Source organism: Capra hircus, chromosome 18 (genome assembly GCF_001704415.2).
Source record: "Capra hircus breed San Clemente chromosome 18, ASM170441v1, whole genome shotgun sequence".
NCBI lineage: Eukaryota > Metazoa > Chordata > Mammalia > Artiodactyla > Bovidae > Capra > Capra hircus.
The window spans coordinates 14,964,310-14,989,220 of NC_030825.1; the positions used below are offsets into that span (position 1 = coordinate 14,964,310).

The 24,911-nt window shown below is 56.4% G+C and overlaps 1 long non-coding RNA gene across 1 annotated transcript in view; it reads left to right on the forward strand.

Annotated features, from left to right (window-relative positions):
* Positions 1-23,207, forward strand: part of LOC108637961 — a 120,725-nt gene extending 97,518 nt beyond the window's left edge. Inside the window, exon 3 of the long non-coding RNA XR_001919436.1 lies at positions 22,816-23,207. This is a non-coding gene — a long non-coding RNA (uncharacterized LOC108637961). The remainder of the gene's footprint in view (positions 1-22,815) is intronic.

The window sequence follows — 24,911 nt, forward strand, 5'->3', positions numbered from 1 at the left end:
TCCAGACGCCCAGTGGTTAGTCTCTCCAGCAACAAGTGACTCAAAAGTTTGGTTTTGATGAGAGAGTTTGATAAAGTTTTAAGAAAATTCTGCCTGGCCAGTCATAAGATAGGAGCCTTCCGTGGACCCTCCTCCTCCCTGAGGGATGCAGGCCTGGCTAGGCTGAGGCCTGGATGTGCCAGGACATTCAGGAGACAGACAGCTTTAGGGGGAAATGCTCTGCAGTGGCAGTGCTGGGGGCTACCCCATACCCCTCACAGTGAGGAGGTGGGACGCAGGGGCTGATGGGGGCCGGGCACAGGATGGGCCCCACTGCTGTTGGCTGCATTTGGTGGACTCTCTGCCTTCACACCCTTCTCTGCTCCCACCCACCCCCCCAGCACCATGCATACCCTCTGCAATTTTGAACTTCGGTTTGGGGATTTGGCCTGTTTGTCAGTGGGTTTCCATGTGTGGTTTCTGCAGGAACTTTGCTGTTTAAGTGCTTTTCTGAAATATGAAATTATCTTTTTCCTATCTGAATGAGATCACTGGCTTTGGGGAGGGGGCTGGTTCATCTGGGAGCCATGTACCTCTGAACCCAGAGGAAGACATTTGGACACACCGTGGAGCCAAGGGCTGCTGGGTGTCTGGGTGCCTATGGGTGGTCTGTGCCTGAGGGGCCTCTGATCTCTGCATCCTACGGATTTCTGAGCTGCTGGTGGGTCCTCATGGCCCTGACCCCTGAGTGAGCCGAAGGAGATAAGAACCCTCCACTGTAAATATCACACATGGGCTGGGATTCACCTCCCGTGGGACTGACCTTCCCAAGAGCCAGGAGCATTGCAACTTGGGGACAGGCTCCTTCTGTTCAAAAGGGTGCAAAGGAGCCAAGCTGGGGGAGGGGTACAGCTCGGGCGCGTCCATCAGAGATGCCTGAGGGCCAGCCAGGATGTGAGGCTGGATGAAGCCTTCGCTGGATTAGTTGGCTTCAGAGCAAGCCTTGTATCCGAGCTCCCTCCTTTTCCTCAGCCACTCCCATGTGAGTTGCCACAACCCAACCCCCCGCCACAGGCTGGCCCCTCACCGCTTCCTCCCACTCCAGACACCTCCCCACCCCGTCAGTCCTTGAGGTAGAGTCTTTGCATCTCCTGGTTCTTCCAAGGGTCAGATCTGCTTACCCCAACCAGACAGCAAAGCTGACTTTGAAACCAGCCCTGTCATGTCCAATACAATTTTCCCTTCAGCTGTATCATGGGGTTTCCAATAGTGAGAGAAAGGACCCCCAAAGGACACCTATCCCTGTCTTTAATTCCTATCCCTGCATTAGCATCCTGGAGGTCAACATACCAGACAACTTGGTATCTGAGGAGAGAAAGTTTGAGTGGACTGTGGTGAAAACCACCAACCCTCCTATTTTTCCTAATTAACAGAGCGGTTTCTTGTTTAGAGCAGTTTTAGACTTCTGGGAAATTGAACAGAGAGGACAGAAAGTTACCGTGTAAATGCGCTCCGTTTCTCCTATTATTATCATCTTATGTCAGTGTGGTGTTTGTTATATTAATAATTATGAGCTAATATTGATAGATTATTATTAACTACTGTCCACAGTATACGTTAGGGCCCCTCTCGGAGTTGCTCATCCTGTGGGTTTGGACAAGTGGATAAAGACCTGTATCCACATTACAGTCTCAACCAGAGCAGTTTCACTGCCCTAAAAATCCTACCTGTTCACCCTTCCGCCCCGACCCCCCAGCCACCACTGGCCCTGTCACTATCTCAGGGTTCTGCCTCGCCAGAATGTCTTGGAGCTGGGGTCAGAGGGCCTGCAGCCTTTGCACAGCCTGTCGCTTGGTGCTGGGTTTGCCCTCCCCCGTGTCTCTCCGCAGCTGGGCAGCTCATTTCTCTCCAGTGCTGAGCAGTGACCTGCTGTCTCGTGCACACAGCTTACTTACCTGTTCACCTGGGAGGGCGTCTTGGTTGCTTCTAGTTTGGGGCAATGAAACCATCCCCCCAGGTTCCATCTGTGCCCCTCCCTGGGGTCCATACCAGACTGTGAGTTCCCAGGGGAGGGGTCTCTGCCCACTTCCATCTGTGCGTGCTGCCCGCCCCCCCAGTAACCGTGGAGCTGGGTGTGGGGGGAGTGAAGAGGAATGGGGTTTGGTGTGAGGAGAGAGAGCAGAGTCAGCCTTGAGTCCCTGCGTGGGGGTGAGAGCCACACGAGTGATGTCAGGGGTGGCAGGAGGGCAGACAGATGCCTAGGCCTGGCTCTGGCAGCAGCTGAGGCCCCTGGCAGCTCAAAGCCGCCTTCTGATCTCCTAGGGTTGGAGCCTGGGACTAGCAAATCTCCACTCAATTCAGACTCTTTAAAATGCACTTATCAAGGCAATCAGGACCCAAGTGTGGCAAAGTGAAGCTGACAGTTTCCTCTCAGTCCACTAAGGCCACTTAGATCCCTATCTTCTCCAGGGCAGGGCCAGGGGCCGGGCCTGGATGGCACAGGGGCAGTCTCTGCTGTTTCTGCCCCACCAGAGCCTCCAAAAGCTTGTTGTCCTTCATTGAGAAAAGCCAGCTGCTCTGTTTTGTAGCAGAATCGCTGAGTGAAAGCCATGCGGCAGAGGGTTCCTATGGTTAGTCTTCCAAGACCAGGGTGTCGCTCCCCTCCATGGCCCTCGCCCTCAGCTGGTCTTCAGGAGACAGGTCCAGCCCCTTCTGGTGAGTCACCTCCCCTTCCTGACCTTGGTTGATTCCGGATCAAATGATGGACGAATGACAGGTTTCATCTCACAAGTTGGCTGGTATCGACTGGTAATGGCTGCCAGAGTGCCGTACCTACACTCGGTGGTGGATTAGGTAGGTCTGCCTCGGTGCAGCAATGGGGTTCAAAGCTCTGCCTTTTGGCCCTCTGTGTGCTTGGGGCTTTTCTACATGTCCTTGTGGTTTTTGTTTATTTTACAGTCCAGAATGGCAAGTTGGTTGAGAGAGCCAGGAAAAAATTGAGAAGTGGTTAAGTTGATTTCATTGTCTCCTCTTATGTGGTTAAGAAGAAGAAGATTCTTTAGTTTTTAACACTGATGTGTGACATAGGTGTGGGGAACCACTGGATTCTTTTGTCCACTGCTTTGCCTTTGGGTGAAGCTTAGAACGTGCCAGTGTGATGTCTGCCACATTGAGTTTCCACATCCCTTCGTCATTTCAGGCTCAACATGGCCCAGTGGTCGGTCTTAGGACGCCCTGGTATAGACAGGGCGGGCCCTCTGTTCCGGAGCCCCTGGTCTCTGCTCCCTCCCCCCACACCATCTGTCCCCCATGCAGAGTAGAGCTGAAAGCCTTTGCCCGCTGCCCACCCTGGGCCAGCAGCCCAGCTGTCCACAGTGCTGTGAGGGGCAGGCCTGGCCTGCCCAGCCTGTCCTGGTCAGCTGGGGTGGTGTTGCGAGCACTCCATCCCGTCAGTCCGGCCCTGACAGTTAGACAGGACCTCTTGAGGAGCACTGGAACAATGTCATGCCTCGCCTCTGATACTTCTGTGATGAGGAGGCGGAGCCGGCGGCCAGAGCAGTGCTGGGTCTCCGTGTGCAGGTCAGCCGACAAGGTGTGCTGACCACTCAGCCTCAACACCTGTTATACACATGCAATGGGCCAGGAACAAGGGGAATATGGTAATAAATGCTGCTTGAAACTCGGGGTCTACGGAATACAGAGGCATCAACCACAAGCATAATGAAGTGTCTTCAGAGCTGGGATGGAGCAGCACAGGCAACGTGGGGTGGCACAGGGGGCCCTCTGCCGATGCCAGTGCCCATGGGGGAGGTGCAAACCCTTCCTTGTTTGGGAGACAGGTGCGCCATCCGGCTCTTGGCAGCCATGATGTTCCCTCTAGTGGCTTGGGGGCTGTTGGAAAGAGAAGGACACTGGTGTGAAAAGCCTCTGAGCTCCCTGGCCTGTGGCCTCTCCCCAGTTTGCACCACGGGCCTCAGCCTGCCCGCAGCAGGGCCTTTCCCCGGTTTGCATCAGCCCCCTCAGCCTTCCCCAGTTTACAGCAGGGCCTCTCCTCCTGCAGACCCAGACTGCCAGCATCCTCGTGGCCCTGGAACAGCTGTGCACGTGCATGTCTACACACATCTCCCACCAGCACGTCCTATGCACATGCCATGTATACACTCATAGGCGCATGTGCTCAACATGCCTCTCACACACTCATCTGCTCACGTCCACGTCTGCACACCACATGTCAGCTCACACGCTCAGCTGGCGGACATACATCTGCAAGGCAGTGGCAGGGGTTAAAAGTGCTTCCGTGGCTTCATGAGAAGTTTATTTATTGGGGCCTGGGAGGCTCAGAAGAGTGGGCCCCAGACGTCGTGTGTCCTCAGCCTGTGGCTGAATGTGCTGCTACTTGACGTGAACTGGGGTCTTCTCATGAAAGCCCAGAGGAGGGCCAGGGACACAGCCCCAAAGATGGACATTCCTGTGACAATTCCTGAGTGACACACCAGGCGCTGAGTCATGTTATGCAGGTGTGCACAGAGCCATCCCGGAGCTCTTGCTCTACTGAAAGGACACTCACAGACACACTCATACACACAGTCAGAGGGGTACACTGAAACCACACACAGAGTCCACGCACCAGTGTTTCAGAGGTTTAGTAGAGTTGTTGACAAGGTATTAGGTGAGTGTGGAGTGAGAATGAGGTACATATGCCTGGCAGAGCCTCTGAGGATTCTGAGGAGGGGCCATTTCACATGGGTTTTGAAAGCTGAGTAGGAGTTTGCTGAGTCAAGAGCGAACTGACTCCTGGCGTGGGGCCCAGGAGTCACCCGGGCAGTGATGACACAGGTGGTCCCTGAAGCAGCTGTGAGACAGACCAGCCTGGCTGCGAGGGGTAAGATGGGAGAGGAGCAGAGATGAGGCTGGAAGGCAGTGGGGGTAGGTGCCCAGTGCCCTTAGGTCTATGAACAACCCCACCATGGGCCTTATGAAAGGCAGGGCATTGCCCAGCAGGAATGACTCACCTGGACAAGGAGACTGGACGCCCCTCCCCCCATGGCAGGGGTGCCTGAGGCTCGGCCGAGAGCAGAACATGCGTCCTCAGGGGGCACAGTCTGGGCACAAGTGTCCGCAGGCCCACTGTGCCATCGTTCTGGGACAGAGAATGCAGGGCGGAGGCAGACAGGTTGGAATGAAGGCTGGGGTCTCCAGATCCAGCTGGGTGGGCCCTAGAGGAGCTCTGCCCCTGTGGACACTTGGCAACATCTGCATGCATTTCTGTTGTCACAACCTGAGAAAGGGGCAGTCCTGGCATCTGGTGGGTGGAGGCCAGGGATGTTCTTGGCACCTTCTGTGGGGGAAGCACCCAGTGGGGGGAAGGTCCCATAGAGAATTGTACCCTTTATGAGTTTCCTGCAGCTGCCACACCAAAGGACCACACACAGGGGCTTAAAACAATAGAAATGATCCTCTCAGTCTGGAGGCCAGAGTGGAGGTCGCGGTGTGGGCAGGGGCCCTGTGGGAGAGTCCCTGCCACCTCTCCTGGGAGGATCTGGGGCTCAGCACGTTTTGGGGGTCATGATTCATTTCAGGCCCCAGATGTCAGTAGTGCTGAGGTTGAGCAGCCCTGTGCCCCGTGGAGAAGCCCGTCCCCCCTGCTACCCGCAGCGGCTGCCCAGCCCACACAGATGCCCTTCTGGGGGCCGCAGACTCGGTCGGCTGGCTCTACTGGCCTCCACCTCTGCTCAGACCTGCCGCAGGGGCCCCCTGCTTCATCAAGCTGTGACTTGTGTGGGGAGCACAAGGGGGCCGGCACAGCCCTGGGTGGTTTCCTGGTGGAGAGGAAGGTGGGCAGGGACCCAGGGGACAACAGGGAGAGCTGCGGGGTTTAGGGGGGTCTTCCAGAGCTTGGTCACTCTGTCCAGCCCTGGGCACAGGCTGACATAGGGTCCTCCTCACCCACTGTCTCCGTGTGGGGTTCCCTGGGCTCCCCACCCTTCTCCCTCATGTCCCCGCCCCAGAGCCTTGAGGGAGTGGGTATGCCCCAGAGAGGGAGGGGTGTGGGAAGGGATGGGGCCTGTCTGCCACACCCAGCCTGGGGGTTACTGCCCATTATTGGGGGTGGCTAGAGGGTGGAGGCTCGGGTCCCTGAGGAAACACCACAGACGGGCAGCTTAGACACCAGGAGCTTATCCTTGGGCGGTTCTGGAGGATGGAAGTCCAAGATCAAGGTGCTGACAGGTTTGTTCCCTCTGAGGCCTCTCTCCCTGCAGGTAGACGGTCCTTATCCTCTCCTCTCACGAGGACCCCAGTTGTGTTGGATTACAGCTGCACCCCAATGACCTCATTTTACCCAAACTCCCTCTTTAAAAGCCTTACCTCCAATCACAGTCACATTCTGAGATCCGGGAGGCTAGAACTTCAACATACGCAGTGGGGGCAGTGGGGGGCAGGATATGATCCAGCCCACCCCAGGCCATGGTCCTTGATAGCTGGGTGAGAGTAACCTGCCAAAAGGGTCAGCCCAGTTCCCTGGGCGAGGATGCCAGCCATTGCCCGAAAGCATGTGGAGTCTCTAACACACGAGGTTTGGCAACCCGTCTGTAAAACCTCAGGGTGTTTACACATTCCTGTAAGGAAGGAAAAAACCCAAGAAGCAAAAAGCCAGAGCAATTATTCACTCTTGCTTTCTTAAGCTGCAGAAGGAGCCAGCTGGGAAATCATGAGTCAAGTAAAATCCTTTATGGAATGAGCAAAAACAAAAGGAACAAAAGCCGTTTGACTTGCTCACCGAACCCCCGTGGGGAGACGCTCACTGGGGCTGGGAATGTTTACCCTCCGCACCCCCATCCTCGTCCCTGCCCCGGCCAGGCTGTCTGCAGTCCCCTGTATCCGCTCCCCAGATGCTTAAGTCACTGCTTATAATGGCACAAGATGCAGGAGGTGGCTCTCGGAGGCTGGAAAAACAGTCCCGTGTCCTCGGCTGGCAGCTGACTCATTGGCTCCACATGGAAGCTCCATCCCCGGGCACCCACCTGAGGTGGGCCTTGCTGGTACCACGGACACAGCCTGTGAATGTTTGAGTGGTCCCATGTCCATGTGGACAGCATCCAGGCCCCTTCTACAAGTGGCTTTGAAACTCAGTTGGGATGCAAGACATATACAACTCCTTCTGGAAGTTTCCCTTGGTCTCCGCACCCCCCCCCAGCACCCCCCCCCCCCCCGCCAGCAGCATGGGTGCCTCTCCATTGCAGTCACACTTGGTGCTTTTCCTCTTCTCTGTAGCTGTGTGCTGATCGACACATAGACTACACTTTTTGAGGAGAGACATGTCCCTTCCAACCTGGGTTCCAGGGGAACACAGGGGAAGAGCATTTCAATCAGCTTGGTGCTCCCAGGGCAGGTGTAGGGAGCAGCTCAGAGTAGCCGATTCATCTGCATCTCTTGGATGGGTGGGTAGATGGGTAGGTGGGTGGATGGGTGGCTGAATAGATGAATGGATGGATGGACAGTAACTGGATGGATAGGTGGACAGACGAATGGGTGGATGAATGGGAGGATGGGTGGGTGAATGGATGGATGATTGGATTCATGGGAAGATGGATGGGCGGATGGGTGGGTGAATGGATGGATGATTGGATTCATGGGAAGATGGATGGGCAGATGGGTGTGTGGATGGAGGGATGAGCCTAAAGCAACACCTCACTGTGACAACCAGGCCATGTTCGGGCTCAGGGGTGTGGCTCAGAAAGCCCATGATCTGGGGAAGCACAGAAACCAACCTGCCCCAGGAGACTTGAAACTGCTGCCAAAGACAAGAGGAGGCCCCCTCGCTGCACACCAGTGCTGAAAGGACAACAGTGAACCAACCCAGGACTTCCCAGGAGACTACACATGCCCCCGGCCCAGGTCCAGGTACTTGGCCTTTTTGTTTTGCTGTTGGAGGCTCACTGCCATGAGGATAGGAACATGTTCTGGAGAGACCACCACCTTTCCCATGAGGACATCCCCCTGGGATGCACAGAGGTACTGTCGTAGGCCAGGCCCTGCAGCACAAGGAGCTCAGGGCACACACTAGTCAGGACCTGGGGGATGAAGCAGTGAGGCAGATGGACTGGTCTCTCTAGGTCCTCAGGAGTAGGGGTTGGGGGGGGGATGCGTCAGCCCCAGGCCTTTCCCACCTTGGACCCAGTCCTCCCACGCCCCCTGCACCATCTCCTCTGTGGGTCCTGGAGCTGTGTCCAAAGCTGGGAGGTCAGCTGCCTGGGAAAAATCAAATGCTGGCGGGCAGTGGTCACTGCTGAGTTCCCAGATGAGTCACTGCATGACAGTCACCTTCCTCATTCCTGACAGGCCCGAATAAGTCAGCCCCGAAGAGGGGGTTCTCATCCCCAAGCATCCCTCCCCCCATGAATCAAGCCTCCAGCCTATTTTTAGGCCATTTCTTCGGATTGTCAAAGCTTGTTTACCCTGGATCGGGGCTGCTTCAAAACTCTCCACCCAACTACCAGCCCCAAGACGAAGAGCGAGGAAGTGAACAGTGGCCGCCCGGTCAGACCACGGGGGCCAGGCTGAACAGCTTGTGACAGTTGGACATCCTCCAGCTGGGGCTCTGGTGCCCCCCACCGAAGCTGTTAAGGTGGCCCCCAGAGCCCATCCTGCTCTCTGCCTCCCGAGAGGGACTGAGAACTCCAGCTCAGACCCAGCTCCGCCCCAGAAGAGGCTCATTAAAGTCCGGATTCTTTCACTCCTTCGTTCTACGTCCCCCCCCCAGGAGAGAAGTAGGAGCAGCATCAGGGGTAGTAGTGGGGAAGCGGGAGGGGTTAGGGCGGGTCCCGACTACCTGGAGGAGGGGAGTGCTGAAGATGAGTAGGTGTCAGCTGGGCAGAGGGGGCTGCGAAGACATTCTGGCAGGGTGGTCCCCACTTGAGAGTGCGTCTGAGTCTGCAGGGCACCTGTTAAAACCCAGATGGCAGGGCCCCACGCCCGAGCTTCTGATCCACTGGTCAGGGTGAAGCCCGTGACAGATTTCTAACAAGTGTCCTGTGACGCTGATGCTGGGGTCCAGGGACCTCACCTTGAAGACCACTGTTCTAGGAAGAGGGAACAGCAGGTACGAAAGATGGAGGCGGCAGGGGGAATGAGTGAGTGAGTGAGTGTGCTTGGAGTTGCTTTTCCCCCGACAGAGTTGGGTCAGTGTGGATCCATCTCTCTTGTAGCCACTGGAGCCTGAGGATGAACACCGCATTAATCCTGCATTTGGAAGGTCAACTTCAACTGGGTCCCCTGGGACTTCCCTGGTGGCTTAGTGGTAAAGATTCTGCCTGCCAAGCAGGAGACGTGAGTTCAATACCTGTGTTGGGAAGATCCCCTGGAGAAGGAAATGGCAACCCATCTAGTATTCTTGCCTGGAAAACCCCATGGACAGGAACCTGGCAGGGCACAGTCCATGGGGCCGGAAAGAGTATGACACAGCTTATTGAATAAATGACTGGGTCGCCTAATGCCAGGTCTAAGGCCAAGCAGCTCCCTGGGATGAGTAAGGAATGACTGAACACATCCGTGACTCCCAGAGAGGACAGCTGTGTGGATGACCCCACCAACGTGCTGCCTTCCCGGGCCTCCTTCCTCCTAACTCCAGCCCCAGTTCATCAACCCCACCCTCCCTGTGCTCCCTGCTTCCTGAACCCCCAGCTTCAGAATGTTGTTACTTGTCATCTGCACCCTGCAGAGCTGGCGTGTTGTGGGTGATGAGTGGGTCTGGGGTTCAGTGGAGAGCCTGGGGCCTAGGGTTGGCAGGAGTGCCGGGGCGCTTACTCTGGATGCTTATCATGGCAAAAACAAGGGCGCTGTGGATTTTGCACTATCCCCACTGTGGCTCCAATTTCTCTCTCCAGGAGTTGCAGTATTCTTTAAAAATTCCTCCAGTTAATTTGACCTTAAGTAGAATTTATGAAGCTGAGTGTATGCTAGAATAGTGCAGGAGATGGGGAGGTGGTAGGCTAATTGTGTTTCTATAAACATTGATGAACTCAGTGTAACAGAACTGTGGAGCTGTCTTTGCAATCATTTCTCTCAATTCCTGCATGTTAACAACGAAGAAGTTCAGGTGCCCAGAGAGAAATCTACCTATGCAACCAAAACAGCTGAGCTGTCAGAGCTGAGCTGGAAACATGGGTTCCTGGAGGAGGTGGTGCTTTTCTGTGTTATGAGTCTTGAGTGAGTTTCCTTTCGCTGCCCCCACAATCTTGCCAGGGGTGCACCCATATCTAATCTTATTTCCCTCTATGTGTGTATATTAGACTGAATTCTTTTTTCTGGTTTTATTAAACTATTTGCCTTTCCATACTCCAACACAAATACTCTGTTGATGGCAATAGATATATAGTAAAACTTAGTGTCAGATAGTGTAACTCCTCTGTGATTCTTTTTAAAGACCATTTGGCTATTCTAAATCCTTTGCATTTTCATATAACTTTTAGGGACAACTTATTAATTTCTACCTAAAAAAGGAAGTCTTCTGTGATTTTTATTGCTTTGAATCTATAGATAAATTTGAGGAAAGATTGATATCATGAGGGTATTGAGTGTTTGAATCCATGAACATGGTATATCTCTCCATTTATCTGGATTCTTTAATTTCTTCCAATAATGTTTTGTAGTTTCAAAGTAGAATCTTCAGCAGCTCCTTAAGACATAGACATATAAAACATGCATCCTGTTCTCAGTTTGTTAATGTCTGGTACTGGAAACAAGCCCCAAACCTGGACATTGGCCCCAACCAATTTAAGACAAGCTGTCATTCACAACCAAGCTGTCATTCCCTCTTGGCTGGTGTGTAGATGCAGGCTGTACTTGTGGTCTCCTTCATTCCTCAAGTGTTTATCAAGCATCCAAACAGTGAGAATGTGGTGCTAAATTGGGTGCTAAACCAGGGGAGGAAACTCAATAATGATCATTCAACAGCATCGATGCTCTTTATGTGCCAGCAGTTTCTACACGCAGCCCTGTGCTCCCTGATTTCATCTCCACAACCGTAAAGTAGCTGCTTGTTTTATGCCCATTGGGCAGACGTGGTTTTGGGAGGTTAAATCTTTGGACCAAGTCCCCCAAACCCTGTTCCTACCATGGGGCTGAGCTCTGTGGAAAGTGAGTGTGTGTGAGATAGCAGGGATCACTTTCCTTGCTGAACACTTTCCTTTCCTCAGTTTTGGAATGAGATAAATCGAAATGATGGTCCAGAAGTTTCTTTTCCTTCTGCATTCTCTGCTACTGCACGGGCTCTTGTGCCCTCTGTGTAATATAAGGAAACATCCATAAAATAAGTAAATGTGTGATTGTGTCCCAAGCCAAGGTTATTTCAGTGGAATGTAGCACAGAACTATGGGAAAAGGCTTTGACAGATGAAAAGTTGCAGGAGACCAACATAGACCCAGGCAACTTGTGTGTGTGGCTGAGCCACCCTGTGCCACCTCACCTTTGAGGGAGCATCAGCAGGGCCTCTGGATTACTGGGTTCCAGAGGAAGGGGTGGTTTCAGGACCACTTGGATGATGTTTGAATTTGTTCAAGGAAGAGTTCCTGGAAGGAAAGAGATGGCTCAGCACAGCTCAGTAGCTCAGAATGCCTCACCTTGAGGCCCAGGAGCTCTGTCCCCTGCCACTGATCAGCTTTCCCCGCCGCACCAGGGGGCCCTGGCCCTGTGGACTGGAGGAGGTCCAGCCCAGAAGGAGTGCGAGTTCACTCAAGGTTCTGGGCTTGAAATTTCCGGCAGGACGTGGGAGGGAAGACATCCTCAGGGTCGAGCTGCTAGAGGGATGCTAAGCGTTGTAGCACTTGGCCTGAACCCTCTGTTTCTTTTAGAAGCTATAGGGTCTTGAGGCGTCTGGATTAATAATAATAACAGTGACAGTGGTTGCGATAGTGACAAAGCAGCAGACACTCTGGGGGCTTTAGCAGCGAGTGGAGAGGACCCACCCCAGCCCATGGAGCTACCTCTTAGCAGAGGAAGCACGTCGGGAGCAGCCTCCTCATGTTCGCCCCAGGATGCAGGAGTCACTGTGACGCCTGCTGTCCACCCGAGGAGCTGGGCCTCGGAGACACTCAGACCTTCCCACTCAATTCTGGGTACTTTTCTCCTCTGTAATGTGCAGTGGCCCCCTATTTACTATGACATTGATCTAAATGCCACCATTTCCTTCTTCTGTTATCAAATCCTAACCCACCTATCATGATCCTGAAAGATAGTAGAACCTCCTCCCTGGACCAGGCAATGTGACCTGGTAAACGGGACTTTGCAGATGTGACTGAGTTAGGGATCTTGAGATGGAAGATTAGTCTGAATCATCCAGGGGGAGGGGAGGGCCCTTATAAGAAGGAGGCAGAGATCTGAGACAAACTGGAGCAATGAGGCTGTAAGCCAAGGACTGACTGCAGCTTCTAGAAGCTGGAGAAGATGAGCTATGTTGGGGTTCAGCTGAAAGTGGGGGTCTTGGGCCAGCATATGGAGGGCCTCCTTCCTGCAGGGGCTTCCCCAGTGTAACCTGGGAGGCGTCTGGAGAGGTTGGAGGTCGCTGTGACTCTGACGTGGGGACCGGAGTTCTCATGCGTCTCATGGCCTCCTAGGGCCCACAGTAAGGGGGTGGGGTGCAGGAGGCCACACTCTAGGGGTCCAGAAGGGTCAGCCAGGCTTGTTTCCTTCGGGGAAAAGCCCACCTTGACCTTTTGAAATTATGAGCCCCCATCCAATATGGAGGCCCTGTGCTGCACCCAGTACTGGCCCCAAAACCAGCTTGGAGGGAATTGGAAACACAGAGGATAAATGGACCAGCATGTCTGTGTCCACGGCGGCAGCCCCAGCCCTCATGCATCGCACCTGCTGAGGACCCCACCCTATGTGCTGTGTGCCCGCCAGGGGGCAGCCTGTTTGAGGGGGCTGCTGGCAGGTTGCTGCTGTTCCCGTGGGTGGCCTGGAGGATGAGGGGCCAGAGCCCATGGGATCCTGGGGCTCCCTAGCCACCAGAAGGAGGCTTCTGTGGGTACCCCTGAGGCCGCTGGTGCACAAGGACTCAGGGCTGCCTGCTGTCAGAATCTCAGGGAACCGGCTCCCAGAGCCACCAGGCTGGTGGCCGAGGACACACGCCCCTCATGGCCATGTAGTGCCACCCACTCTCTCACTGGGTTCTGCCCCCCAACAGCACTGCTTTGTGCTTAGGGGTCGGAATCAGGCTCACGGGGCTCCGACGGAAGAGGCCGCTCCATGCCGGTGGTAATCTACGGGAATCTGGGCTGGAAACACAGCAACCTGAAATAACAAAAGAGCTGGGCAGGCTCCAGAGGCTTCTGGCAGGAGCGGTCAACACATCACGAGAGGGGGCGGGCAGCCCAGAGGAGGTAGAGGGCGGGGCCCCGCGAGCCGCCCGGCCCTTCATTTCAGGAGACTGGGGAGGATGGCTGGCAGGTGGCTAGTAGGCGGCTGGTTCTCATGGGGGCAGGAATGCCAGGTGTGGTTGCAAGCTTGCTCTTACAGGAGGAGGAGTGGGCCCTCCCCAGGGACCTCTGTTCTGGGAAAGCAGCCTGAGCCTATGGAGCAGAGTGGGGCCTCCCACCCCCCATCCCCACCCCCATCCTACTCCCCTCCGGGCCACCCCACTCCCACCCAGGCAAAGGCTCCAGACTGGTGGTGTCTCTCCTGGAACCCTGGATCCCAGAGACCAAGGACAGCTTCCAGTCTACTGAGCTCCCTGAGAGGTGGTGGTGGGCAGGAAGAGGACGCTTCAGTGAGTTCTAAACACTCTTAAGGGATCTAAGATCCTCATAAACAAAGGCCTAAGTGCTTACAAGGAAACTCTCAAGGGTTTATCTTGGGAAATTATTCAAAGGGCAATAAAACAGAGCTTCTGGCAAATGAAGGACTATGAGCCCAAGATGGGCTGGGGCCCCTGGTCACGGATCCGCAGTGTCAGAGACAGCGGAGTGAATAACCCTGTGAAAATCCAGTCTTCCAAGTGGAGGAAAGAATCGGGACCATGTGGGTTGAGAGTCTCTTCTGGAACATGTTAGACCCCGGAGTCAGGGGCTGCCTGCCCTGTGTTCCCTAGGTTTGCAGAGAGTTGGGGACCTCTGCGTGGAGCAGGACCTTCCCAGGAGGGGCCCACGAGGAGAGGCCGGGCCGGGACTCACTGACCATACACCTTCTCTTGCGGGACTCAGCTGGACAGTAGTGGTGATGAGCACAGTCCTGTGTAGGGTCAGCAGTGACCATCAGGTGTCTTCCCTGAGGGTGGCCCTTAGCCTGAGTCCTGCTCGCCAGGAGTTGCCTTGAGCAGAGGGAGATGGCAGGCTGTGGGGGAGGAGCTGGGCGGGAGCAGGGCGGGGTGCGGGAGAGTGGCAGGAAGCGCAGGAAGCCGGTCCTCTAAGGAACTTGGGTGTCAGGACGTCTCTGCTGAGAGTCACTAAAGCCAGCTCGGGGAGACAAGTGGGCAGCTTAGATACCACCCTGCAGGAGCAGGTCTGGACCCCATCTTCGCTCCCCCCACCGGCCCCCCGCCCAGCAGGGGCAGCAGACGGACAGGCATGTCCACCCCTAGGAGCCCACCAAAGGAGTGGGGCTGGTTCACAGGCTGTGGCCACAGGGCTGTGCGCTGTCTCAGGGCTGGTGAGTGCTGACCGCGGGCTCCTCCTCGTGCTGCCCTGCACACAGGCTTCCAGGGGCAGGGGTGTGTTCTGAGCTTTGGACAGAGTCCCACGTGCTCCGCCAACACGGGGGATTTGCTGTGGGGCCCGACTGCCCAGGCAGTGTCCCTCCCGCAGACTGCTGTCCCGCTGTCCTTGTGCGGCCAGGCCTCTTGGCTTGAGCCCTGTCCAGGTGGTCTTTCCTGCACCGAGGCCTCAGCCCCTTAGAGGCCCGTAAGATAGTAGCCAAGGCCCCCCACCCCCAGCCTGTGTGGAACTGACCATCATGACTGCTGGGTGGTGTCGGAGGTCAGTGCCACCACTTGGAGGACTGTCCGGTACACGGACCACCATATGGCACCCCCAGAGCTGTGTGGCAGGAGGGCCTGGCTCCCGTAGCCAAGCTCCCCATCCAGGCACCCCATGCTGGGCATCTGCACCAGGAGGACTGGCGGTGGTCAGATGCTCACAGGGCCCAGACTCGGAGAGGACGCCACGCTGCCTTTGACCCGGTGGAGGGCGTGCTCTCCCGCCTTCTGCTCCAGGGCCCACAGAGTCACAGGTCCCTCCTTGACCCAGCCCCAGTTAGTCAGCAGGGACTAGTCCCTGGGCCGCATCACGCTGCAGGGCGGCCACACCAGCTTCAGGGGCCCTCAGACTCTCCGGGCTAATAGACAAAGGGCAGCAAGTGGTGGTGTCAACTAATTGTCTTGCTAATTTTTTTTTAAACCAAATTGACCACTGGGCTTCTGGCCACTCGGCTAGGGGGCGTGAGGAGGAGAGGAAGTGAGGGTGAGCAGCTGGCAGTCCGGGGTGGGGCAGGTTCACCCCGGCAGGAAGGGAGGCAACGGCAGCTCTGCCTTTTGGGGGAGGAACACGGGGGGACTGGGACCCATGGTGGGGGGAGGCCTCACAGGGTCTTCGTGGTCATGGGGTCGTGGGGGCTCCTAGGGAGTGGGGTCTTTGGGGGCCTTTGGAGGGAAGCATAACGTTGCTCTGGGGATGAGTTCGGCCTCATCTGAATCTCCTATGTCTTGCGTGGGGCCTGGACCTCAGGGGTTCTGCTTGGACTCCAAGGAAAGGCCCCTGCTTGGCTCTGTGGGCGTTCTTCTGGTTGGGCCTTGATGGTGCTTTCTCGCCTGTTTTCTTCTTGACTCTTTGTTGACTGGTCTTTGCAGCCGTGGCGTGTTTGCTATGCTCCCCCAGGGAAGAGGTCACGGTGACTCTCCCGGGCCATGGGGGGTCCTCCCGGCCTGGTGAGGTTTGGCAAGTGTCCCCAGGCACGAGTGTTTGAGAGTTCTATTAATCCCAGGCTCCAGGCCCTCCTGGGACCCTGCCTCTGAGTCTGAGCCGTCTGCCCCATCCACTCAAGCCTGTGAGGTGCCTGTGCTGGGGACTGAGCTGCGGGGACAGAGGAGCCAGTCCGCTCTACATCCCCCGGGTTCAAATTTCGGTGCTTTTATTTCTTTTTCTTCCCAACCCTCTCCCTACTTTTGTCTTTTCTCCACATCTCCCTATGAAGTGTTGCAGATACACAGGCCACGAGAAAGCCATTCGCTAGACAGCCCCCGCCCATTTCCTGATTTCCTTCGGCCCCCGCCTGCGTGTGCCTGATCACATGCGTGTCCCCTCCTCTCTGCTCTGTCCCTCCTCCTCGGGTGCACTCTTGTCATCTCCTCTATGTCCATCCTCTGGCGTCGCACTGTCCCCCACCATTTGTTTATCTGCTTCCGGGAAGGACTGCGGTCACCCGCGTAGCACCTGCATCCATGGCCAAGCTTTGCTCTGACCCATCAGACTCGTCCTGCCCTTCTGGCGTGTGCCCAGCTCCCCCTGAGGGCTGCCCTCCATCATTTTGGGTGAGGCTTGTGGGCGCCTCCCTGTGGCATTGCCTGAGCATCCCTCTTGACAGGTCTGGCGGCCGAGATGGAACACTCTAGGTGGTCCCTGGCATCCAGGCTGCTGTGGTGACCTCGGCGAGTCATTTACTCCGAGCCCCGGGGGCAAGAGCAACACTGCTTGAGGGAGTGCCATGGAGGTTACCAAGCTGACACCCCACGCTGGGTAAACAGCCAGTGCTCGTTAGCCGCTGCTTCTCTCCCTGAGGCCATGTTGGGGCTGCAGAGGTGCGTCTGGCGTTCTGGTTCCCAAGGTAAAGCGTGGGTCTTTGCTTTCCTGGCCATCAGACCCTCGGCGGGCAGAGCCCTCGAGGCCAGGCTTCCCCAGGGCCACATCTCACCGAGCTGGCCCCTCCGTTCTTCAAATCCTGCTTCTCCTTGGTCCTCCTTCCTTCACCCCATGTGTTTCTCCACCCAGTCTACACATGAGGAGGTGTGTGTCACAGCAAACCTGCCGTGGGTACTGGCTCGCCCCAGGTATCACTGGGACGGGGCTGCCGGCTGGGCTCCCCCTGCCCCCTGCCACCGGCCCCACGCCTGCATCTTCCCCTGGCTACTCCCCCCTCAGCCACCGGGCGCCTTGGGCTCTGGGTCAGTGGCCTCTGGCTGCCTCACGCTTGTGCTTCAGAATCCTGAGCTGAACCGAGCTAACGGGCGTTTCCAGGCACCTGTCTGGCCCGGGGCATGTAAATCAGGCTGGGGAGGGATAGCCAGGGGAAGCCATGGAGGAGGTGCCGCAGTGCAGCTGGTGAGTCTCCAGCTGGGACTCCAGACCACAGGTGGTGACCCAGCGGGTGTGGGTGTGGCAGGTCAGTGGGCAGGTCCCCTCTGACCGTCCAAAGGGGAAGTGGGGGCAGGCACCTGCTCAGCGCCTCCCGCTCTTGCTCCCACTGGCTGGGGGGGAGCCCATGGGAGGAACTTCCTGCCCATCCTCCAGAGCTCTCAAGGGAGCAGACTCCAAGCCCAGTGGGGGCATTTCTCTCAAATCCTAGATCCCAGGTGACTGGGTGCTGGTGGGGATCTGACCAGCCATAGGAGAGGGTGCTCGGGGGTGTCCCCTCCCCACCCCACCCCCAACCGCAGCATCACCCTCTGCAAGGCCCACAGCACTGACCTCTTGGCCGAAGGGGGTTTGCACCCCAGCTCCCAGCCTCCCAACCCCGCCACCTTCCTGAGGACGGATGCATCCTTCATCAGGACAGACAGCCAGGGAGTCGGCTCGTGCTCGACACTCAGGATCCGCCCGCAGCACTGAGCAGGCAGGGCCCCCGGAAATGTGCACCGATGGCTCAGTGACAGCAGCCGGGAAAACCTCTGCCAGAGCCCGACCGTGAGTGTCAGCAGACGTGGGAACAGCCTGGGGCACAGGCTGGGCGTGCGGCAGCTCTCACCCTGCCTGTTTATCGCCTCAGCTTCTCCACGGCCTCACGCTCCAGGCTCCAGACAGCCTTCATCCCCCGTGCCGGCAGCAAGTGAAATAAAACACTTATCACAGCCCAGTGTCTCTCCAGCTGCGCCCAGATCCCAGTGTCCAAAGCAATCACGCTTGCTTTAGGGGAATATTCCCAGGCTCTTTTTCTCTGCTTATTGTCTTGGCTTTTACCTTCTTGTTGTTCCTTTACAGGAAGAACAGTGTGGTCCCAGGTGGCCCTGCTGATGGGGAGGCCTGCGTTTATGCTGACACTTTGTCCTCTGGCTCTGAGGTTGTGCTGTTTGCTGCAGGCTTCATCCCTTGGTTCATTTATTTATCCTGGTTTTCAGCTCAGTAACGTGGAGACCACTCAGGAGTGCCCCCGCTCCCCATGCCGGGCTGCCAGCTGCTCTGGAATAGTGGAGTCTGCTCAGTGTGTGGTTGGGGAGAGTTGCTCTGCCCATCTGGGCCTCAGGGTCCTCATCTGTAGGGTGGGGTGACACTGGAACCTGTTTCACAGGGTTGCTTGGAGGAGTCGTGGACAGCTCTAGTCCAGGGCTGGCTTCCAGCCAAGCTCGGCCACTGTCATCTCTGTCTTCATTAATAACAGAGTCTGCAACAGATAGTGATATGAGAACCTTGGGATGGGCCTGGCTCCTCGTCACCAGGGTGAGATGGGCAAGGGGCTCTGATGGCTACACAGGCTGTGGACGGTGAGTTCAGATCCAGCAGGACCAGCATAGACAGAGGTGCAGGGCCTGGGCGCTCCCAGCGCCTGGGAAGGGACGCGGTCACGGCAGGGGTGGATGGCCACCTGGACCAGCCCACAGATGCCTTGGTGCCCTGGGAGGGGGGCTTATGCAGCCCGTGGAAGGAGGGCCCTTGGGGTGGCAGTCTGCTGGGTCTCAGGAGGAGTGAGGGGGGTGGTATCAGGATCTAAACAAGGCAGGGATCTTGATCGTGGATAGGGGATGAATGGACAGACAGAGGGATGGATAGATCGGCATGATGCATGCCGCAGAAGGAACGACCTTTGGAGGAAGAGTCATAGCTTTTTTTTTTTTTTTTTTTAACAGCATTTGTTAGGACACAGTCAATAAAGGACTTTTATGCAGAATGTATTTCCACAAAACTCCTACCAACCAACAAGGAAAAGAGAACCCAACAGAAAAAGGGCAAGAGTTTTGAAATGTCCCTCTCTCTCCACCCACTCCCCTCCCAGGAGTTGAAGGTGGATGATGCTCACATGTGCTCACAAAGGCTGTTCCCCAGTTATATTCTCAGAGCCCTGTTCGTTGTAACCTGTGCTGGAAGCCACATCCATGCAGACATAATTTACACAAAAAATGTGGAAAGATCTTTCACATGAAAAGACGTTCAACATCACTGATCATTGTTGCTGCTCAGTTGTGTCTGATTCTTTGCAACCTCATGGACTGCAGCACGCCAGGCTTCCCTGTCTTCCCCATCTTCCAGAGCTTGCTCAAACTCATGTCCATTGAGTCGGTGATGCCATCCAACCATCTCATCTTCTGTCACCCTCTTCTCCTCCTGCCTTCAATCTTCCCCAGCATCAGGGGTTTTTCCAGTCAGTCAGCTCTTTGCGTCACTAATCATTAGGAAAATGGAAATCAGAATCACAAGATACTACCTCATACCCATCAGGATGAAAGTGAAAGTTGCTTAGTCATGTCCAACTGTTTGTGACCCCATACATTACACAGTCCATGGAATTCTCCGGGCCAGAATACTGAAGTGAACCTATCAGAATACTGAACCTATCCCTTCTCCCGAAGATCTTCCCAACCCAGGAATTGGACCAGGGGGTTCTCCTACATTGCAGGCAGATTCTTTACCAGCTGAGCTACCAGGGGCTCCTATTTAAAAAAAAAACCAGACAGAAAATGGTGTTGGTGAGGATGTGGAGAAACTGGAAGCCTGGTGCTCTGCTGGTGGGAATGCAAAGTGGTGCAGCCACTGTGGAAAACAGCATGGCAGTCCCTCAAAAAATTAAAAGCATAATTAAATACCATGTGATCTAGCAGTTCTGTTTACGGCACGCATACGACAGATGAGATGGCTGGATGGCATCACCGACTCGATGGACATGGGTTTGGGTGGGCTCCGGGAGTTGGTGATGGACAGGGAAGCCTGGCATGCTGCGATTCATGGGGTCACAAAGAGTCGAACATGACTGAGCGACTGAACTGGACTGAACTGATACCCCAAAAGAATTGAAAGCAGGGTCTCAGAGATATTTGTACACCTGTGTTCACAACAGCACTGTCCACACCAGCCAAGAAGCATAGCAACACAAATATCCACTGACAGATGATGGATAAACAAAATGTGGTCCATCCATGCAATGGAGCGTCAGCCCCCGAAAGGAAGGAAATTCTAACGCATGCTTCCACATGGATGAACCTTGAGATATTGTGCCAAGTGAAATAAAGCAGACACCAAAGGATAAATTCTGTGTGGTTCCACCGATATGAGGTCCCTGGAGCAGTCAGATCCATGGAGACAGAAAGTAGAGGTGGGGCCAGGGGCTGGGGAGATGGGGGTATATCTAGTGGGGACAGTTTGGGGTTTTCAAGATGAAAAGGGCTCTGGGAACAGGTGAGGGTGATGGAGCCACAGCACTGCGCATGTACTTGGCGCAGTGACCAGAGACCAGGACGGCCAGTCTTATTTCACCACAACTGTGAATAACAGAATGCTGCATCCCACAGTGCTGAACGGGTGGAGCCGCACACTGACTCCACCAGCAGAGTGGCCCTGCTGACAGCCTGGCTGGACTGGCCCCCAGGGCAGCGGGGCCACGCTCTGCTTCCTGTCGGGGTTCCCGTCCACAGGCGTGTCCAGGGTTTGGCAGTGCAGGAAGCTGGATGCCTCTGTCTGTCTGCTATACTTGGGAAAGATTTAATAGAAAGAAAGCCTGCCTTAGAATAAAGGACTGCAGTTCCTGGAAGCCTCAGAATACTGTCTTTAGTCGTCCGTTGTCTCCAAGGGTCTCAAGAAGGCCCTCGTGGTCCCACAAGGTTCACAGATCTTAAGGGGCGCCACCAGCCCCCCAGCAAAGAGCCGGGCTATTTTACAAACATGTCCACACACATGCACACCACTGCTCTCCAATTTATTAAAAAGGAACAAACAGCCTTGAAGAACGAGCGTGAGAAGGGATCCCTGAAGCCCAGCCTCTGCCCGGCCTCGACATCTGTGGACTGGAGAGATGAGGCCCAGATGCTCCCATGGGCCATGGCGACCTGGAAACTATTAATTAGACCGCAAGTGAGATAGGAGCCTGCAGTGCATTTGGCCTCTGCAGGCAGTAATTTTTTATGTTTCGCTGACAGTCCAAACGATCCTAGATAAATCAGAGGAGAGTGGTGGGAGCCAGCATGCACCTGGAGAGGATGAACCCATGGCTCCGCGAGCACGGCTGTGCTAGGAGGGCCCTCGTGTGCTTCTCAAATGTGAAATCCCGCAGAAGTGCAGGAAGGCAGGTTATCGGGGGGCGCTCCAGATTCACGAGCGCGCGTTTGGACACAGGGTACGGGTGAAGCATGGAGGATCAGACCAGGCCCGGGACACCCACGGGCGTGTGAGTCCTATGTGGGCTCCCAGAGAGGCTGGCAGCTGCTGGGCAGGGGGCTGTCACCTCCAGAGCCTCTCAGGCCTGGGACCTCTCACATCCTCACGACTTCTCTCCATCTCCGTGACGGTCCTGAGGGAGGCACGAGTCTTCACCTTCATGTCCTAAAAGAGGCACCGAAAGCCGGGGCGCAGGACCGGGCATCCTCGGAAGCTAGTGCAGGGGCTGGGACGGAACCCGTCTTTTGCCTGCGAATCCAGTGCAGTTTTTAAAGAGGTGCTTGTTAGAAGCCATGATTCCTTCCTTCCTCCTAACCTGCAGGGACTGTGGATGGGAACCAAGGACTAGTGTGTTAGAGGAGTCAGAGGAGTAATCAAGAGGCCAGGTGGGGGAGACGATGAGGCAGAGGGGTCCCAGTCCATGAGCTGCTGGCTGTAAGGTCACAGGGAGACACCAAGGACCAGAGGGGCTGGAGGAAGTGGCGGCAGAGGCCGCAGAGGAGGGTCCAGTCCCAGGAGCCCTCCCCACCGCCGTCACAGAGCATCGTGGGGCCTCAGCTGGCCCCGCACAAAGTAATGAGGGGGTGCCCGTGGGGGAGGGGCAGTGATGTCACTGTCCCCCGAGTGACACCCCTTCCCAGGGACACTGCAGTGACCCACAAGAACATGCTAGAATCTGCTGCTGACTTAGGTGTCTCCAGGGGGCGCAGGGTAGAGAAATAAGGATGGTGTGATGGAAACCCTGCCGTAGAAACCTCGAGCCCGCCGATGACCGTCTATGCCCACGCTCGTGGAGGTGTGACTATGGGGAAGTGTGCACAACACACGTAGGTGGCGGAGGGGGGCTGGTGGGGCCCGGGACAGGCACCTGAGGGAGACCCCTGAGGATGGCGTGGGAGGGCCGTCCAGCGGGGCCCCTTGCCCACCCCCCCGTGCCCAGGGGGTGGGCGTTCCTGAGCCCCGCACTGTCCCAGGGCTGCTGCTGCTTTTTCACTTACTGTTTTGGTCATGCTCAGTCTTCGTTCCGGGAAGCAGGCTTTTTCTCCAGTTGCAGTCAAGGGAGCCACTCGCCAGTTGCAATGGGCTCTAGAGCACAGGTCCAGGGGTTGCGGCACGCGGGCTTCATTGCCTCGAGGCGTGTGGCATCTTCCTGGACCAGGAATTGAACCCATGTCTCCTGCGTTGGCAGGTGGATTCTTTACCACTGAGCCACCAGGAAGTCCTGGGGCCGCTTCCTGAGTGTCCCGTCTAAACCCTCGTGTGTTGTTCACAGGGTCAGCTGGCGGCCCAGAGAGAAGAGCCGTGTGGACCCAGAGAGGCGGGTGGACCGCACAGCCCTCGAGCGGACATACTGGCCTGTGTCCAGGGGTCACAAGGTAGGAGGCAGCTTCCTTTTCTCTCTGGAGTTTGATTGCCGCCACTTCCGTCTTGTTTCACTTGTTCTTTATGGTTACTGGTTATGTTGTGCGTGGTTAAGGCTGAGCTGGTGTCCATGGGTAAGTCAGTTCTGTGTCCACGCGGCAGGTGCTCGGTGTTGAGTGGTGTCTGAACTCGGGTCAGGTCTGCGTCCGCGTTGGCGGGTGATTATCTGTGTCCACGCGGCAGGTGCTCGGTGTTGTCGGTGTCTGAACTCGGGTCAGGTCTGCGTCCGCGTTGGCGGGTGATTATCTGCTGTCCCGCGGTTGGGCGGTGCTGTCGGTTATCTGCGTCCGCGTTGGCGGGTGATTATCTGTGTCCACGTGGCAGGTGCTCGGTGTTGTCGGTGTCTGAACTCGGGTCAGGTCTGCGTCCGCGTTGGCGGGTGATTATCTGCGTCCGCGTTGGCGGGTGGTTATCTGCGTCCGCGTTGGCGGGTGATTATCTGTGTCCACGCGGCAGGTGCTCGGTGTTGTTGGTGTCTGAACTCGGGTCAGGTCTGCGTCCGCATCGGCAGGTGGTTAGAGCTGAGCCAGTGTCGGAGCTCCAGTCAGCGTGGCGCAGATCGTGATTCTCGGTTAGTGCTGAGCTGATGTCAGTGCTCGGTTTGGGATGGCTGTGGATGAAGAGACATGGCATGATCCACGTGTTTTGGTGGCTCTCACGATAGACTGGGGCCAGGACGCTTGTCTCGTCTGAGGTGTGTGCTGGGAGGGGCTCAGATGGCAGTGCTGGCTCTGTCCTCAGGGAGGGAGGAGCAGCAGCGCTGGTGAGCCCTGGGTGAGCACTGTCCCTGGCTCTGCCCTTCACCCTGAGCCCCAGAAGGAAAAGCTGTGGTGATGCCCGGAGCCAGGCTGGGCACTGGTGCTCACCAGGGGCTGTGCTGAGAAGCCCCAGGGCCATTCCTGGGCCTGGTGGGGGGGCCTCCATGACCGCCCATGGGCTGTGCAGAGAGTGAGCAAGGGCCTGACGTTAGGTGTGTGAGGTGGCCCTGCTCACAGCGGTCATCCCTGTGCTGGGCGAGCCTGCCTCGCACTCCTGGGGGGATGGACGCCGCTGCTCACTATTTATACACCTGCCCTTGGAAAGTGGCTTCCTGGCTTGTTTCTGATCAGATCTGTGGGGTCAGAGGGTCCTCCCTGCAAGCCTCAAACAGAGCTGCTCCCTGAACTGCCAGCACTGCAGCATCGTGGCTCATAACTCAGAGGGAAGGGGAGGGCCTGTGCGAGTCCTTCAGGAATGCAGCCAACTGGTTATGTCACGAAATCTGCCAGCCTGCCTTCCCGTTCGTGGTGATTCAGGTCTCGGCGGCACGCACGGGTCATTTCAGCTCTGATGTTCACTGATGTTCACGCTGGGTGAGTGGCCAGGGGGAGGGGGAGGGGCACGAGGGACCCTCTGGTGAGGGACACAGCCTCTGTCTCGACAGGGTGGGGTCACTCAGGGGGGTTGCCTTCATCAAACTCCTCGATGGGTACCCTTACAGTCTGTGTTTTGCACGAGTAAATTTTCCCTAGAAAAATACAAGCGAACGTTGAAGTCTAGTTGGAGCAGTGCGGCTGAAGTGTTCAGGGATGGTGCATCGGGATGTCTGCCATTTTCCTCTGAAGTGCATCAAGAAGTGAGACAGATCCACAGGCCGCTGGAGGGGTGGGACGTGACACGCCGGCAAGGGTACAAATGGCACAGGCTGCGACCTCAGGTGGCAAATCCGTGGGTGCTCCCTGCCACGCTTTCAGCTTGCTCGTGCCTGGGGAAGCAGGAGGACTCTGGGCGGAGCCATGGGGACTGGTGTGTGGGCTGTCGTGTGGCCTGATGAGGTATGTGGGGTCTCTATGGCTTCCCCAGGTGCCTTTTCTGCTGCCTGTCCAGAGCCACAGTCTCAGGTGCGCTGATGCGCGGGGGCTCCAGGGGCCTTGGGTGGGGGCGCTGACCCCAGCCTGTGGTCCAGGC